This window comes from Zonotrichia leucophrys, chromosome 2 (assembly GCF_028769735.1).
Source record: "Zonotrichia leucophrys gambelii isolate GWCS_2022_RI chromosome 2, RI_Zleu_2.0, whole genome shotgun sequence".
NCBI classification, from domain to species: Eukaryota; Metazoa; Chordata; class Aves; order Passeriformes; family Passerellidae; genus Zonotrichia; species Zonotrichia leucophrys.
The window spans coordinates 100,109,136-100,123,732 of NC_088171.1; the positions used below are offsets into that span (position 1 = coordinate 100,109,136).

Here is a 14,597-nt window from a genome sequence, read left to right on the forward strand (position 1 = left end):
TTCTGAAGTACATGAATATGCACTTCCCTGTCTATAAATTGACCAATTTACCATTCGGAAAAGGCAGAGTGATAATTAATGTACGAGGTTAAAGAGAAAGGAAAGAAAAACAAACTCTTTCAAGAATGCAGCAAGAGAATTTTCTGCCTGCGGCTACATTAGCCAAAATAAGAACGTCCACTGTACAAGATCTCATTTCATGCATGAATGCAGCTCTGGGTCACAGCTCTACGCTCTCTCCCTCTGAAGCTTCCCCATTCACGCCTCTACCCCAGCCCAAAATACTGCTATTTATAAATGCCTTGGAAAACTGGTATCCCATCAGCCTCACAGGCTTTACAAACAAATGTGTCTGTCTAATCTGATACCGAATTTGTAGCATTTTTCAACCAGGAGCGGTTAACAAGATGATGCAGAAGGCCATTACTTCCAGATTCAGGCAGAATGTTATTGACAGATGAAAAATTGCTCCTATTTTTGCCTGCAGAATTAGGAACTCTGCTGGAACAAAATGAAAACTCTTTCCAATTTCCATTAACAATTTTTTTTTTCGTTTAATGGCAGAACTCAGGTTTGTTTTTGGGAAACCATACTCCTCAAAGCCAATTAAGATATGGTTTATCAGGACAAACAGTGCTATTTCTTCTATTTCAGTTTAGGAACAGCAAAATTGTTCAAATACGTCCCACATTACATCCTGGGGAGTTGAAGTCTGTTGAAATAAAATGAGGGCAGATACCAGGCTCCAGAACAACAACTCTAGCGCTGACTTACACAGGACAGCATAGTAACATACATGAGCAACTAATTACCTTGGACTTTTTATCCACATTAGCACAGCATTTTCCTAGACTAATGCAATTATGGTTCTGATACTTAACAAGTTTTCTGAGGTATCTCAGCAATCTTGACTGCATCCACATGGATACATCTTCTGATGTTGGGTTGTATAAACAAACTGATTCACAAGTTTCAGCCATCAGTGGACAGTCTGCATATGCAAATCAGGCACAAGCCAAGAGGGAAGGCAAAATAAATCCAGTATGAACTTGCTCTGTGCACCTGTGGAATTGCTATGACTGCAAGTCAGATAAGCTGCAAATAACAGTTTTATCTGTCTAGACTAAAGGTTTAGATTGGCTTGCAATCAACTGCTTCAAATAAGGCAAATCTTTGGAAAAGAAAGATGAAAAAGGAGAGAGGAAAATTAGTATACAAGAACTCCTTTAAAGACATGGAATCACAGAATGGTTGAGGATGGAAGAGACCTCTGGAGGTCTTCTGGTCCAAACCACCCTGTTAAGCACAGCCACCCAGAGCTAGTGGCCTGGGCTGTGTCCAGGCAGCTTCCGAATAATCCCAAGGACAGAGACTCCCCATCCTCCCAAAGCAGCCTGTGCCAGTGCTCAATCACAGTGAAAAAAAGCATTCTCTTATGTTCAGGGGGAACCTCCTTTGTTTCAGCTTGAGCCCACTGCTTTTGGTCCTGTCACTGGGAAGCACCTGGCTGCATCTCCTGTACATCCTTCCTTCAATGTATTAATATACACTGATGGTACTCCCTGAGCCTTCTCTCCAGACTGAGCAGTACCAGCTCTCTCAGCCTTACTTCAGAGGAGAAATGCCCATCATCATCTTCATATTCCTTTGCTCAATTCTGCCTGGTAGCTCCACGTCTCTCTTCTACTGTGGATTGCTTAAAGACCCTTTTTCCAAAAGATATTTTTCAGTCTGAAAGTAGTAAATGTCTCCAAATTCTAACCAGCAAAGAGTAAAGATTTACTTGGGATGGTTAATACAATTCACTTTCTCACTCAAAGATATTAAGCTTTTTTATTTTAAGGGGTAATTACTACTATTAGACCCACAAAAACCCAGAGAAGTCTCTAAACAAAACTGTTGATGCATACCATAATTTATACATGGCTTTTTCACACAATTTATAGCTGTCTTCTAGAAAAGGCTTGAAAATGACTAAAAAGGAAAGTTTATTAAATTGTTTACTGTTCAAATACATTCTGAGGCAAAAATAAATGCCTTGCCAGCTGGTGTTCCTGTGCTCTGTGCAAAGAAGCAGTGTTCGACACTTATCTCATAGGACCCAAAATTCTTCTTTCTGAATCTTTTTCCCCCTAAACCATCAGTTGCTTTTTTCCTTACATTTCCTCTTTAAAAAAGCAAGATCAATAAACAAATTCTTGTTGTAGCTGTTTGCATAATGTCATCAACACTGTGGGAGAGCACAAAGTGATCCTTGAACTGTCCCTCACTGCCCAGGGCAGCTCGGGCTGGGAGCGGTGCCACAGGAGGGAAGTGACCCTGTTGTGTCCCACACCTGAAGCCTTAGGTGTCCAAACTCTTCAAATGGGGAGCTTTCCTAACCCTTTCAAAGTCCTAGTTCCTGAAGCTTGAAAGAAGGAGGAGAGGGGGAAATAGGAAGGAAAACACATATGCCTGAGTCCTCTATCTGAAAGGAAGTAACTTGATAAAGGTTGTTTAAAACCAGCATTTTAATGAAACCAAAGGCAGGATATCAACTTTTAAACTACTCCTGTGCACAAACTTTTCCAGTATATGTTGGGAAAAAGTAACAGCAAAAACATGCTAATCCTGTTCTGGCTTACTAGGAAGTTATTTATAACACACTTCAAAATTTTGGAAGGTTATATTACGGAGGAGTTGTATTGTCTATTGTTTTACAAGCAGGTGCAGGAAACTCAAGCAGAGCCAACATGCTTGCTAAAAAAACCAAAACAACCAAAACCCAGAAATCTCTGGGTTGTTGAACTTGCTTTTTGTACTTATTCTCATGTATTTAGCAAATGCAGATACGCCATAAATTAATATTTACTAAGCAAAAATGGAAACACCATGACTTTCTCCTTATGTTTTTTTGGGAAGCTCCAAACTCACCTTAAAATTGTTCCTTCTGGATGACTTAAGATGACTGAAGTCATGTAATTTAAAGCAGCTTTGATAGAGAAAGGCAATTTTTTTGCAATAGTCTGCTTTGTGTACACCAAAGAAGAGACCAGAAATCTTCTTGGTTTTCTGAACACACAAGCAATAGAAAATTGTGGGCGTCAGTTCTTGCTACCCAGAAGCAGGAGTCACCTACTGAACACATCTCATCTCACTGGGGAGGGCATTCCCCAGGTCCTATAAAGCAAAGAAATCCAAGCAGAAACAATCCAACAGTACAAACACTATAAAAGGAGTCTGTATTTTAGTTTAGGTGAAAAAACACTGACTTCAAGAAACAGATGTTGAACAACCACATCAAACAGCTGCCAATTCTGAATGCTTTTCTGATCTTGCACATTAGCAGCCAGAATTTTGCTTTATTTTAGTGTTAGGTCAGGTAGTTGAACACAAAGCCTGTCTGGGGAAGCTATATTTATGTACCACTTATCTGTTCTTCCCCTCAGAAAATTCATTACCCAGTCTTCCTTCCTGCTTAACCTTAACCTCGGCATCCAAAAGAGTACCAAATTCTGCTTGCACAGTGTTCTTTATAATTAGACACAAATTGTTCAAGACGTTCAATTACAAAGTTTTCTGCTCTAGCATCTAAAAATTCTGGATATTAATGAAAGTTTTAATCATCTTGAAAAAATACTATGCTATCACAATTCTGTTCTGTGTTTTAAATTTCTCTGAGAAAGACTGATATATTAATTATTATTACTCACATAGCCATCATTCTGTGAATTTTAGAAGCTGCATTACAACAGTCTTACAGTGCTTAGAATACCTCTGTCAATTGAGTTTTCATCTATGGTGTTGGATACAGTAGAGCTTATTTTATACTATACTATATTTGTATTATTTTATATATTAGTTTAAAAATTAAATATATTACATTATTTTGTGTAGATATTACTTTTTTGTACACTTATATTATATAACACCATACAATAAATATATACATAGGTGAATGCACATCCATATATGCATGTGAAACAGGCAGAAGAGGTGTTCATATCCTTAGCAGCCTTTGACAGGTAATGCACACACCAGTCCAGTGAAATTCCTTAAATTATTCAGTCTAAGTGTTTAAGTACTTAAGTACCAGGTAAGGCCAAAACAACCTACCAAACCACACACTGTGGCAAACAGATTGTAAGACATGCAACGTGTCCAAAAACCATTCTTTCATTTCTGAAGATTTTTTCATATTAATATACATTTTTAACCCAATATAGGCATAGAGGAAATTTGCTGTCTTTATATTTAAGTATATAGTGCCTTGGTTTTTTCTCTCTCGTCTCAAACCTCTCTCCGTTAATTCTGCTGTCTGCCAGCAGGTCAGTCTCCCATTGTCATTTACCACATTTTATTTCTTTGGTCACTGGCATTCATCAACAAAATTTATTTCACTGGCACTTGTCAACAAAATTTACCCACTAACCTGCTTGCTGATGTTGACCTTTTCCAGGAATATGTGCGTCACTGAACGAAGAACTTAAATAAAATGAAAAAAAAAAAAGGCGGATTTCCTGGAAGATGCTAAATTAGTTTGTCCCTTATGCAAAGTCCCTTCAGTTACACAAAGACTGGGCACCCAGTGTAAAGTCCTGCCAGATAAACTCAACCTCTGCCCTTTGCTTTTTCACAGCAAGTACCTTTTTCCCTTACCAGCTTCTGCTTCCACAGGCTGGGCTTGGGGAGTTACCTGTGGCACTGCTGGTATTCTGGAGGATGTTTTGGTTTGTGTCTTGGTTTAGGGTAAATTTTTGGAGGCAACTTTTGAAGGAGTTTGGTAAGCAGTTACGATGGGTAAATACAGGAATGGATCACTGAATGCTGGAGAACCCTCTTGCTCCCTGCTGAAGGGAAGCCTTGCTCCCTGCTTTTTCACATTTACTTCAGCAGCTTCTGGGCTTTTCCCCCTTTTATTTCTCTGCTGAACACTGGCTCTGATCATTAACAAGGGCAGACAGTTGCAGCTGTTCAAGGGCCAGCTATGTTTTCTTGCTTTTCAACATACCTCTCTGTAGTTTTCCTCCCACCCATATGCTTTAGGTTGGAGAAAATGGTTTTCATGATGGCTTGCCAAGGAGATGATTCCAAACCTAAACCAGAAGGTTTCTAATTTAACATATGCTCTTTGTCTCCTTTCCATGAAAAAAAAAAGGTGTTAGAACTACAACTGGACAGCCATTGGTGGATGAGGCGTAGGATAAACACAGATCCAAAGGACTGAGTGCCCCTTTCCCAGGCACCAAGAACATCACACCCAATCTGAAGATACTCAGTGTTTCTGAAAATACTTGGAACACATGCATGGCCCAATGAAAATGAGGGGTGCAGTGACATCATGTGACTGGACACATTTCTATTTCCAGCAAAGAACTTTACATCCCAACTAGCACTGTTGCACTCACTCTATAGATCATAATCACACCTCCAACATGAAAACATTTGCACTGTATGTGATGAACATATCACAATTTACCATTTTAGGTAATTTGGATATTTTTATGTCAATACAGGCTTCACAATCATAAACAAGAAGTTTTTAGCCTTCCTGTTTACTCAGAACATATACAGATTTAAAAAACAACCTATTTTACAAGTTCATATCATAGGTCACATTTTCTTTTAACAAATGTTTACCCAACCAGAACATTATTTTTTTTAAACAACAGAGAACTAGGACAAAAAGTCCGAGCCTGAGGACACAACAAAATATAAAAAACAAGGACCCAAGGCAAGCCAACAAGAATTTTGGGGTACTTCACATGGAAGGCTCTTAGGGAGAAGATGAGTTTCATTACAATCATTCTTTGTTCCAAAAGCATTTTTTTCCCCAGTACTCTTGTGTGCAAGTAGATTTGTTCTAAAGTGTAAATTACTGACCTTCTTAAAGTCAGTAATGAAAAACAAACAAACCCACAGAAGAAATATAACCTGTAAATACTTAAGTACAGCTACACCAGCAAGAGGTGAAAGATTACACTTTCCTCAGGCAGCAAAACTAATCTGTGCTAAGTCAACTTAGCAAAAAAATACCATGCCATATCTCCTTGTAATCCTTCCTTGTTGAAGGAGGCAGATCTAACGAGATAAATTAATTTCAAACAACAGTTTTCCAAGAAAAAAATTGAGTTTTCCAAGAAAAAAAAACCAAAAACAACAAAAAAAAAAAGAGATAAAGCTAAAAAAAAAACCCCGAAACAAACACAAAACCAAACAAAAACCAACCAACCAAAAAAAAAAAAATCCCCCACAAAACAGAAAGAAAAAACAAAGGAAGAAATCAGGTGTGCTCATTTTATTGAAAAACATTAAGAAGTATTCCAAGAAGCCAGTTTGGTTTTTTTCTGCACTGAGTGGCTAAAAGTACTAAAACTACCAAACAGGAACACTCTGATGGGGCCATGGTGTAGAGAGTACAAACCCACGTCTTCAAGAGCAATGACGAGGACCTAAATCAAATCACACAATTTTAATTAAAATGAGTTCATCAGTTTGTTTATAGTAGTATTTAGTTTATCTTAATTGTGTTGTCCTTTTGTGTAAATGAACTTCAGCTGACTTGCTCTAATTTTTTTTTATTACTCTTTTCCTCTCATGCCCTTTTCAACTGAGCAGTTTAGTTAATATCTATTTCTCGGAATACATGCCATCTTTGAGAATGGAGCTAAACATGCTGAATGAAGCCTGTTTCTGAGAAGACCTTTAACAACACACCAAGCTTCAGTGGAGTTTCATTTCCCAGAGCACAAATCTCTCCTTGAGCTTGCTGTAACATCTGATTTATCACTGGGAATGTACAAAGTTTACATTATGTTTTGTGGAAAAAAAATATAGAAGTCAGCTCAAGTTAATACAGGCCCAAATGACCTTCTCAAAAACAACAACAAAAAAAAAATCTTAAGCTTCCAGAAAATAGCTCTTTGTGATGAACTGGGTACTTTTTCCTGCAAATTCTAGTCTATAGAGCCTTTCAGTAAACACTAAGCATTTTGCACTCCCTTCCAGCAAGACTGCCTCTTACTAAGAAAATAATATAAATAAATTTAAATAACATAAATATATTGATAAATAAGGTCTAAATCTTTTAAAGCTGGAACTGCTCCTTACACAGCGGCAAATTCATGCAAAGCAACCCTGTGACCTGACACGGGTCTGTGAAATCCAGACTTTAACCCTGAGCTGGTTCTTGAAAACTCCTCCTACAGTGGTCATGTGGGATGATTTTAAAGAACAGGAGAGTGGAAAGGGAAGAGAGAAAGGAGAATGGAAAAGGGACCCAAATTTCCAGTTAATTTTCTTCATTAAAATCCACATGGTTCAAAAACCTGGTGTACAACACAGGACAGGGTTACAATTCAGCAGATACAGTATGAATACTTCTTTGTTCACATTATTCTTAGATATTTTGTCCCAAAGAACAGAAGCCATACTGTTAGACTGGAATATGTCACCAAACTTGATTCTTTCATCTGAGACTGAAGTCTAAATGACTCCTTTTATCTTCCTTGCTGACTCATTGTCCCTTTCCAAGTGCCTGAATGAAAGCAAGGAACCTCAAAGCTGTCAGTGGACACTGTAACACCCACACTTTGACCAGAAGGAGTTGGATTGATTTGGCAAAAAGGATTTTAGGAGGCAAAACATCAAAGGATGGCAGGATGCAAGAAGAAAGAGTGGGATCACTGGCTAGTTCCATCCTTGGCATCAACTGAATCAAAGGGAGACTAAGCCATTTTTCATGAGCTCCTTTCACTTCTTTCCTCAGCAATGGGCAGCTGAAAAAAGTAGGTAGAATTCAGTAAAAGGAAGCATTTTACTTGAGTTTAGTACTTTTACTGACAAGCATGAATTCAAGTTCTCACAACCGATACCAGCATACTACACACCACCATCCATGTTTTGTACATGCTTGTTTTCAGCACCAGTTCCAGTTGGCAGTGTATCTGTTCGCTAAGAGAATCACTGTCCTACAATCAGCAAGTCCACACACCCTTCTCTCCCAGCCCAGAATTTGCTGAAGCTTACCCAATATATAGATTTGCTGTGACACAAATTAACTACACCAAGCAATGCTTTAAGAGAGCCCCTTCCATGCCACCATGTCCCAGTTTTGCTACTCTGTATGTCCATACTAAATAGGCCTCCCTGGATGTGTTCTGTCTAGTTCCCTACTTCTTTTGAAATTAAAATGAAAAAGTAGTAAGCCCTTGTACTATATTTGCTGAAGTAACTGAAGACATGAAGGAATTTACACTACAAACACAAATACTATTAAAACACAGCTTCGTCTGTATTCGTGCTATTTACCCTCCTCACCAGCAACGGTGGCAATCTCTAACTCCTCTTTTTCCTAGTCCTTAGGCTCCACAGCTTGGTCAAAAGAGCTGCAGCTGAACCAGAGCCATGCACACGCAGCCAGGTCCCTGGTATTTAACCTTCCAGTCATCCATAGGTTTGAAATACATTCAACACTTGAAACATTTTATTTTATTTTTCTTTTGTTTTTTATATTTACTGGATGAATCATTAGATATCCAACACAGCTAAATCAACAAAGCTTCTTTCAATGTAAGGTTCTTCCCACCCAGGCCGATCAAAGGGCCCCAGACAACTTCAGTTATCAATCTTTTTAATCGCTGCCTAATTTAGGAGTGAAAGGAGTGATGCCATGTAAGAAAGAACAAGGTTATTTTCACCAGCCTGAGCTGAGACACTATATATGAGCAATTAGGACCCTAATCCTGCAGCACTTAATTTCCCAATTGCTTTTACAGGGTGTTTAAAACGATGGATTATTGCTTGGTGTTTTCTTCATGAAACACCAGCAGTACAACTAGGCATTCCAAACACCCCAAATCTGAATAAACGAGGATTTGCAGTGCTCCACCTGGAGCAGCATCCTCACTACCGAGATGCTCCTGCCGAGTGGCTGACTGCAAACCCAGGACTGTCAACCCCACAGCTGCCTGCTGGGGCTCCTGCAGAAACAGCAGGACGCAAAACCCCAGGGAGTTACAATGCACTGACTTCAGGACAAGGAGCAGGAGGGGCAGCCGGCACACACTGCGAGTTTCGGATGGCAATAGCCAGGCAAGGCAGGGCGATGTCTTTGGGAACTCCGGCAACTTTTTCTTCCCACAACCTGCCACACCTCCTGCTTTCTTCCCACCTACTGACTCGTCAGGCAGCCTCACTCTGCCTACCACAAGTTATCCATCTTCCAGTCTCTCCACCAAATCTCACCCAATCTGTTCACTCTCAGACTTGTGAACTGTCCCTGTTTGAAACTTGAAACTGTCCCTGTTTCTCCATACTTCATGGACACACATAGAAAGCCCAGGTGTTTTTTTCTGAGGATTGTCACTGTTGAAACAAGTCAATGCAACATTTTGTAGAAGTCTAAACTCTTTTAAGGCAATTTACACTATAGACATGTGACGTAACAAATTAAAGGCTCTGTCAGAATACAATTACTCCTATGAGCAGCGGAAATACTGTGCAAAACTGCAATGCATTGTAAGGGCTTCATGTCCATGAAACATGTTTTATCCATGCCTAACTTCAACACACTGTCAAAGGCCAGCAGTTAGCCTGTGAAGGAATCAAATGGAGGTTACAAAGTCAAGATGAGGCTTTAATTCCTGTTGAAAGAATACAATATTGACAAGATTCAAAGGCCAGCAGGAGCATTTAGAGACCAGGGCTGATGCCTTTTGGAGAGCAAGTGATTCAGTCACGTAAAAAACAAACACCTCTGCAACTGAAAGGATTAGATGCTTGCTTATTTGTATTCAAGAACCTTTAAAAGACCATCTTCTACCCCAGCCCTCTACCAAAGATGTGAAAAAACTGAAAACACTATTCTACAATCTTCAAACACTCATGTATTTGTCACTTTTTCATTTCTATTTCCCAGTGTTCGTGCTCAGCCAGCTCTTCTTCACAAACATTGTCCTTCAGAAGAGAGCAAGGCACTGTTGGCAAGGAAATATAATGCCATGTGAAATAGAAGGGGTTTTTTTTAAAGATTAACAGTTTAGGATGATGTGGTATCATCACCCCTACCTGTCCATCTGGAAGGAGCACATTAAACCCTGGTTTCTAACACACAGTGTCCTGCCTTCACCGTTTTCCAGAGATTCTGTCACTGTGGATCATGGATAGATGCAGCTTCATGCATAACATGAAGCAGAAAAACCAAAGTATTTTTCTGATATTTTCTTTTGGTTTTAACTGAGATAAATAGATCACTAAGAAAATCCCAGTAACTGCATTTCTATTTCAGATTCATGTGATGATCAAAGATTTTTAAACCTCAAAAAACTATATCACATCTGCAGATTTCTTGCAGTGGCTCCACTCTGGAATCAGATTTTCTCTGGAAAATCACCTCTGGAGTTCTTTTTTTTTCCTCCCCCACTGGTAGACAACTATAATTAATTAGAAGAGAGGTGTGTGTGTATGTGTCTGTCTGTCTGAATAATGGAATGAGACACAGCTGGTAAAACTAGCAAAGCATAAATGTAATGTCTTGACCACTTGCTGCTATTACAAAATCCTATGGCATTTTTCCCTTGTGTATTAGTCTTGCAATGGGGATAATTACATTCTGTCTGCTTAAATCCTCAGCTTAAATAGCTACTATGGTCACATATAGAACACATTTGTGTGTCTAGCTCCTACTTAAATGACTTAACTGCTGCTGAAATCAGGGACAAATATACCTTTTGACTGGGGCTTATATATGACATAATTAAAGAAAACAATTTCTATAAAAAGTCTATGCAGTCTGTAGTTTACTAACGTAATTTTTCTGTTTAGCTGGGGAAAAAAACCCCAACACATTCCCTGTAATAACCAGTTATCCACCTAGTTAAAAATATGCTCTAAAGTCTGTGATTGCTCTTTTTCAGTCAGAGACCACCAGTGTAATGAAAATGCACTCTGCAAGCAAGATTTTTATATTTAAATAATATTTCACCTTTTCACTAGAGAGGCCAAAAATTAGAAATATTAAAAACAAAGAAAACCCGATATGCTTCAAAGCACTAGGTTTAGTTAGCCCTGCAGAATGGAGAGAGGAATCCTATTTATTATTTTTACTATCATTTAATCCAGCTCAGTATATTGAAAAGCACTGCAAAATTTTGTATCTGTGGGTGCAATTCAAAGGTCTCTGAAATCCATTTTTATTGTGCATAAATATTTTTGTACACAATTATTATCGTGACAAATGATGTCTTTATAAAATCCATACTAGAAAGTATGGCCAAGTACATAACTGAAGTGTTCCACGCAATATAGAGAAACAGTTTTGCTCACATAGAAATTAGGCTCTCCAATAGAGATCTCTAAAGCCCCGTTTGTACCTGAAAGACATGTCTCTTGTTTTCCTTTATTCTTTGCTAGCCAACAAATATCTCATCTGTATTCTGCAAAATACATCTTTCAACTGTGGGAGGAAAAACAGTATTTTAGTATTCTGTGGGAAGGGAAGATAAGCAGGGGGAGAAGGGGAGGGGAAAAGAGGGATTATTCCCCAGTTACCTGGAAGTTTAGAAACAGTCTTCTAATTCACAAGCATTTTACAAATAAAGAAACTGGATCAGAGGAAAATCATCTCTGTATTTATGTTCTGGCATCACATTCAGAGTCACTCTGATCTACAGATGTGCCTTTTACCTGGAACACAGCACAGTATAGAGTAGTAGATAATTTATAACCCCAGTGTGGCAACTCTAATTGTGCTGTCTGCTACTGCTTGTTCCTCTAATAATGTGCAGGACTGAAACATATCTTGGATCTGGACTTCACAAAAGAAAAAAGTCTGTTCTAAGAATACATGCTCATGTGTGTGCAAGCATGCATGGTTTTTTTAGGACATATAGCAGCTGGAAAATACCTTGCATCAAAATTCTTAAGAGATAACACAGCAAAACACAAACTTAGGATAAATTGCAGTAGTTTTCCTAAGAAGCTGCTTGTCACACAGGTAATATTATCCCATAATTTCCCCAGCTATGGGCAGCTGAGAAATTGGCTCCTCTTTGCTGCCTCATCACTGAAAGGGGTACAGTGAGAATCACCAAGGGGGTAGTTTAAAGTTGAGATGGCACACACTAGGTTCATTAGCATGAAAGGAAGCAAAACGGATGAGTCAGATTTCCCCTCCAGTGTTAACTCAAATGCTAGCCCTTCAAGGGCACAGAGAGCTGATGGCCCTGTACTTACAGCAATCTACACCAAGAAATTAATCTGTTGTAACAAGGAAGTTCTAGACACATCACTTTCAAAACAATTTTAATTGAAGCATGTTACTTATGGGACTGTGCAGCGATTGAGACAAGTGTGAAAAGCAGATGCAGGACTGCACTCAAGCAATCACACCAACACCAACGTTATTCAACATTCCAGGCACTAATTAGCAGGAGGATGGTATCTGAGTAATAGCTGGTGGTGCATCTATGACCACACATCTGTTTCCCACCTCTGCATCACTCTGCATGTTCACAGCCTACACACATTTCTCTCCCAAAGTCCTAATTAATGGAGAGCTCGTGTTGCAATACACAAAGAAACTGTTATCACCTCCTACAAGAAGAGAAGGCTTACAAGTGCTGTCCACTAATGTTGGGCATTTATATATGGAGTTCAGTACACCGTGTTTAAGGAGTAGATATTTTTGAGTATCTGGTTTATTATCTGCATGGGTTGAATGGACAGAAGGGCTGTAGGAAACTTCAAAGAATCAAATACCAATCCATATTGCAACACACTTAATTCTAATCCTTGCTTGCTTAAACCGGCTTCCTTTGTAATTCCTAGTAAACTCTTCCCATCAGCGTGCTCTCCTGCGCTGGAGATGTGCTCAACACCCCTCCCAGGGCTACAGCATGGTGTGCAGCAGGAATCCAGCACAGGCTGGCAGAGATACCACAGTTTTCACTTGTTGAGCAACTCAGTGTGCCAGCCTCACTAGATAACCACCTTCTATGAAAGACAGATACACACGACAGTCAAGATTTCTGTGTTGAAATATGACAGAAGGTTGTTACACACAATATCAGTAAGTACTTAAGTCAGGGAAACTCCACATAAGGATTTTGATCACAGCTGCCACGAGGAGCATTACAAGCCACTTACTATGGACTTCAGTTTCACACCAAATTTAGGAACCCACATGTAGTCTTCCTGGATAAGGGTGTTCAGTTCTCCAAAAGAATGAGAAAATGTCCTCCCAAGCTCTCAACATGATCTTGTAGCTAAAAATTAACTGAATGCCTGAAACTTTAGCCTTATATTTCTTAACGACCACCCCCTGGATAAATTACACACAAGTGGACTTGGTATTGAGAGGCTTCCTTTCTTTAAGTATTGCTAAATCCTGGCCTCAAAAGCATTGCGTGGTAATGAGCTATACAGCCTAAAGACAGCGAAAAGATTTCTTTTGTATCAGCTTTGAATTGTACTGAATGATCTTCTAATCTTACCACACACACCGAGTGCTTGAGCCACCTCTGTTCCACACCCTGAGTTCTCTGTACCTCTTTATTTCCCCACTCTTTACCTACACTCAAAACCAAATGATTCCAAAATATTTGGGCTCTATACATATCTAGGTCTGTTCACAGTTCTTTCTCAGTTTTTTTCCTGTGTTTTCAACATCCACAGTAAGTTTCTGTGCTGCAGCAACACATCATTCTAAATAAAGGTTAAATGTTGATTTATGTAGCAGCATCATAACATTTCACATCCTATTTTTATTGACTCAAAATACTTTTATCTGACCACAACTCTGTTCTCCAAAGAGATCTTCATTCAGCCTTTCATAGTGATGCTTTTTAGTAGTCCTTTTCCCTAAATTACACAATTAATTAGGACCTAATAAAATGTATAGTACTTTGCCCTCCAGTATGAATTACTTGCATTAATCAAGATTGAATTTCATTCATCATTCTGTTGACTGGTAACCTCATTTGATTAAATCCTTCCAAAGATCTTTTTCAAACTTCACTAACACACCACCAAACATCATTATGTTGCATTACATTCACCACGTTTTAGGAAATTCTGTTTCAACTGTGAAATTACAGATGACTGATGAAACTCTTTCCTCATCTTTTCTCTACTCACATTTTAATATAAATTGTGTACCCAATTTTTATGTACCTACTTAGAAACTATCTAGCATATCCATTTCCTTGTTGCCACACAAGTAAAAAATTAAATATACTTGTATTAATAACAGACTGTATGTGTTAATGTTAATGTACAACACAAAGCACATACTTTCAATTTTTTTCTTCTCCCTGTCAGCTTATAATTGCACTTTTTTCTAGTACATAATACTCATTTTCTGAGGCTATTACAGCTTAACGTCCCTTTTCATGTTTTTCAACCACATAAAAATTTCATCTTCTTTTATTACTTCTGCAAAGTAGATGAAAATCATAATCTCCCTTTTTAAAATAAGGAAATTCAGAAAGAAAACAAAGAATTATTTCATCAGGATTGCACAGGAAGTTGGTGGCAGAGACGTCAAGCAAATGTGGAACTGGTGATAAGCCCTATTCACTAATTGATGATTCCTCATATCATTTCAGTCCTTCGTTTTC

General features: G+C 38.7%; 1 protein-coding gene across 6 annotated transcripts in view; it reads right to left on the minus strand.

Moving 5' to 3' along the window:
- LDLRAD4 (low density lipoprotein receptor class A domain containing 4) overlaps positions 1–14,597 on the minus strand; it is a 298,763-nt gene that overhangs the window by 122,244 nt on the left and 161,922 nt on the right. The window lies entirely within an intron of this gene.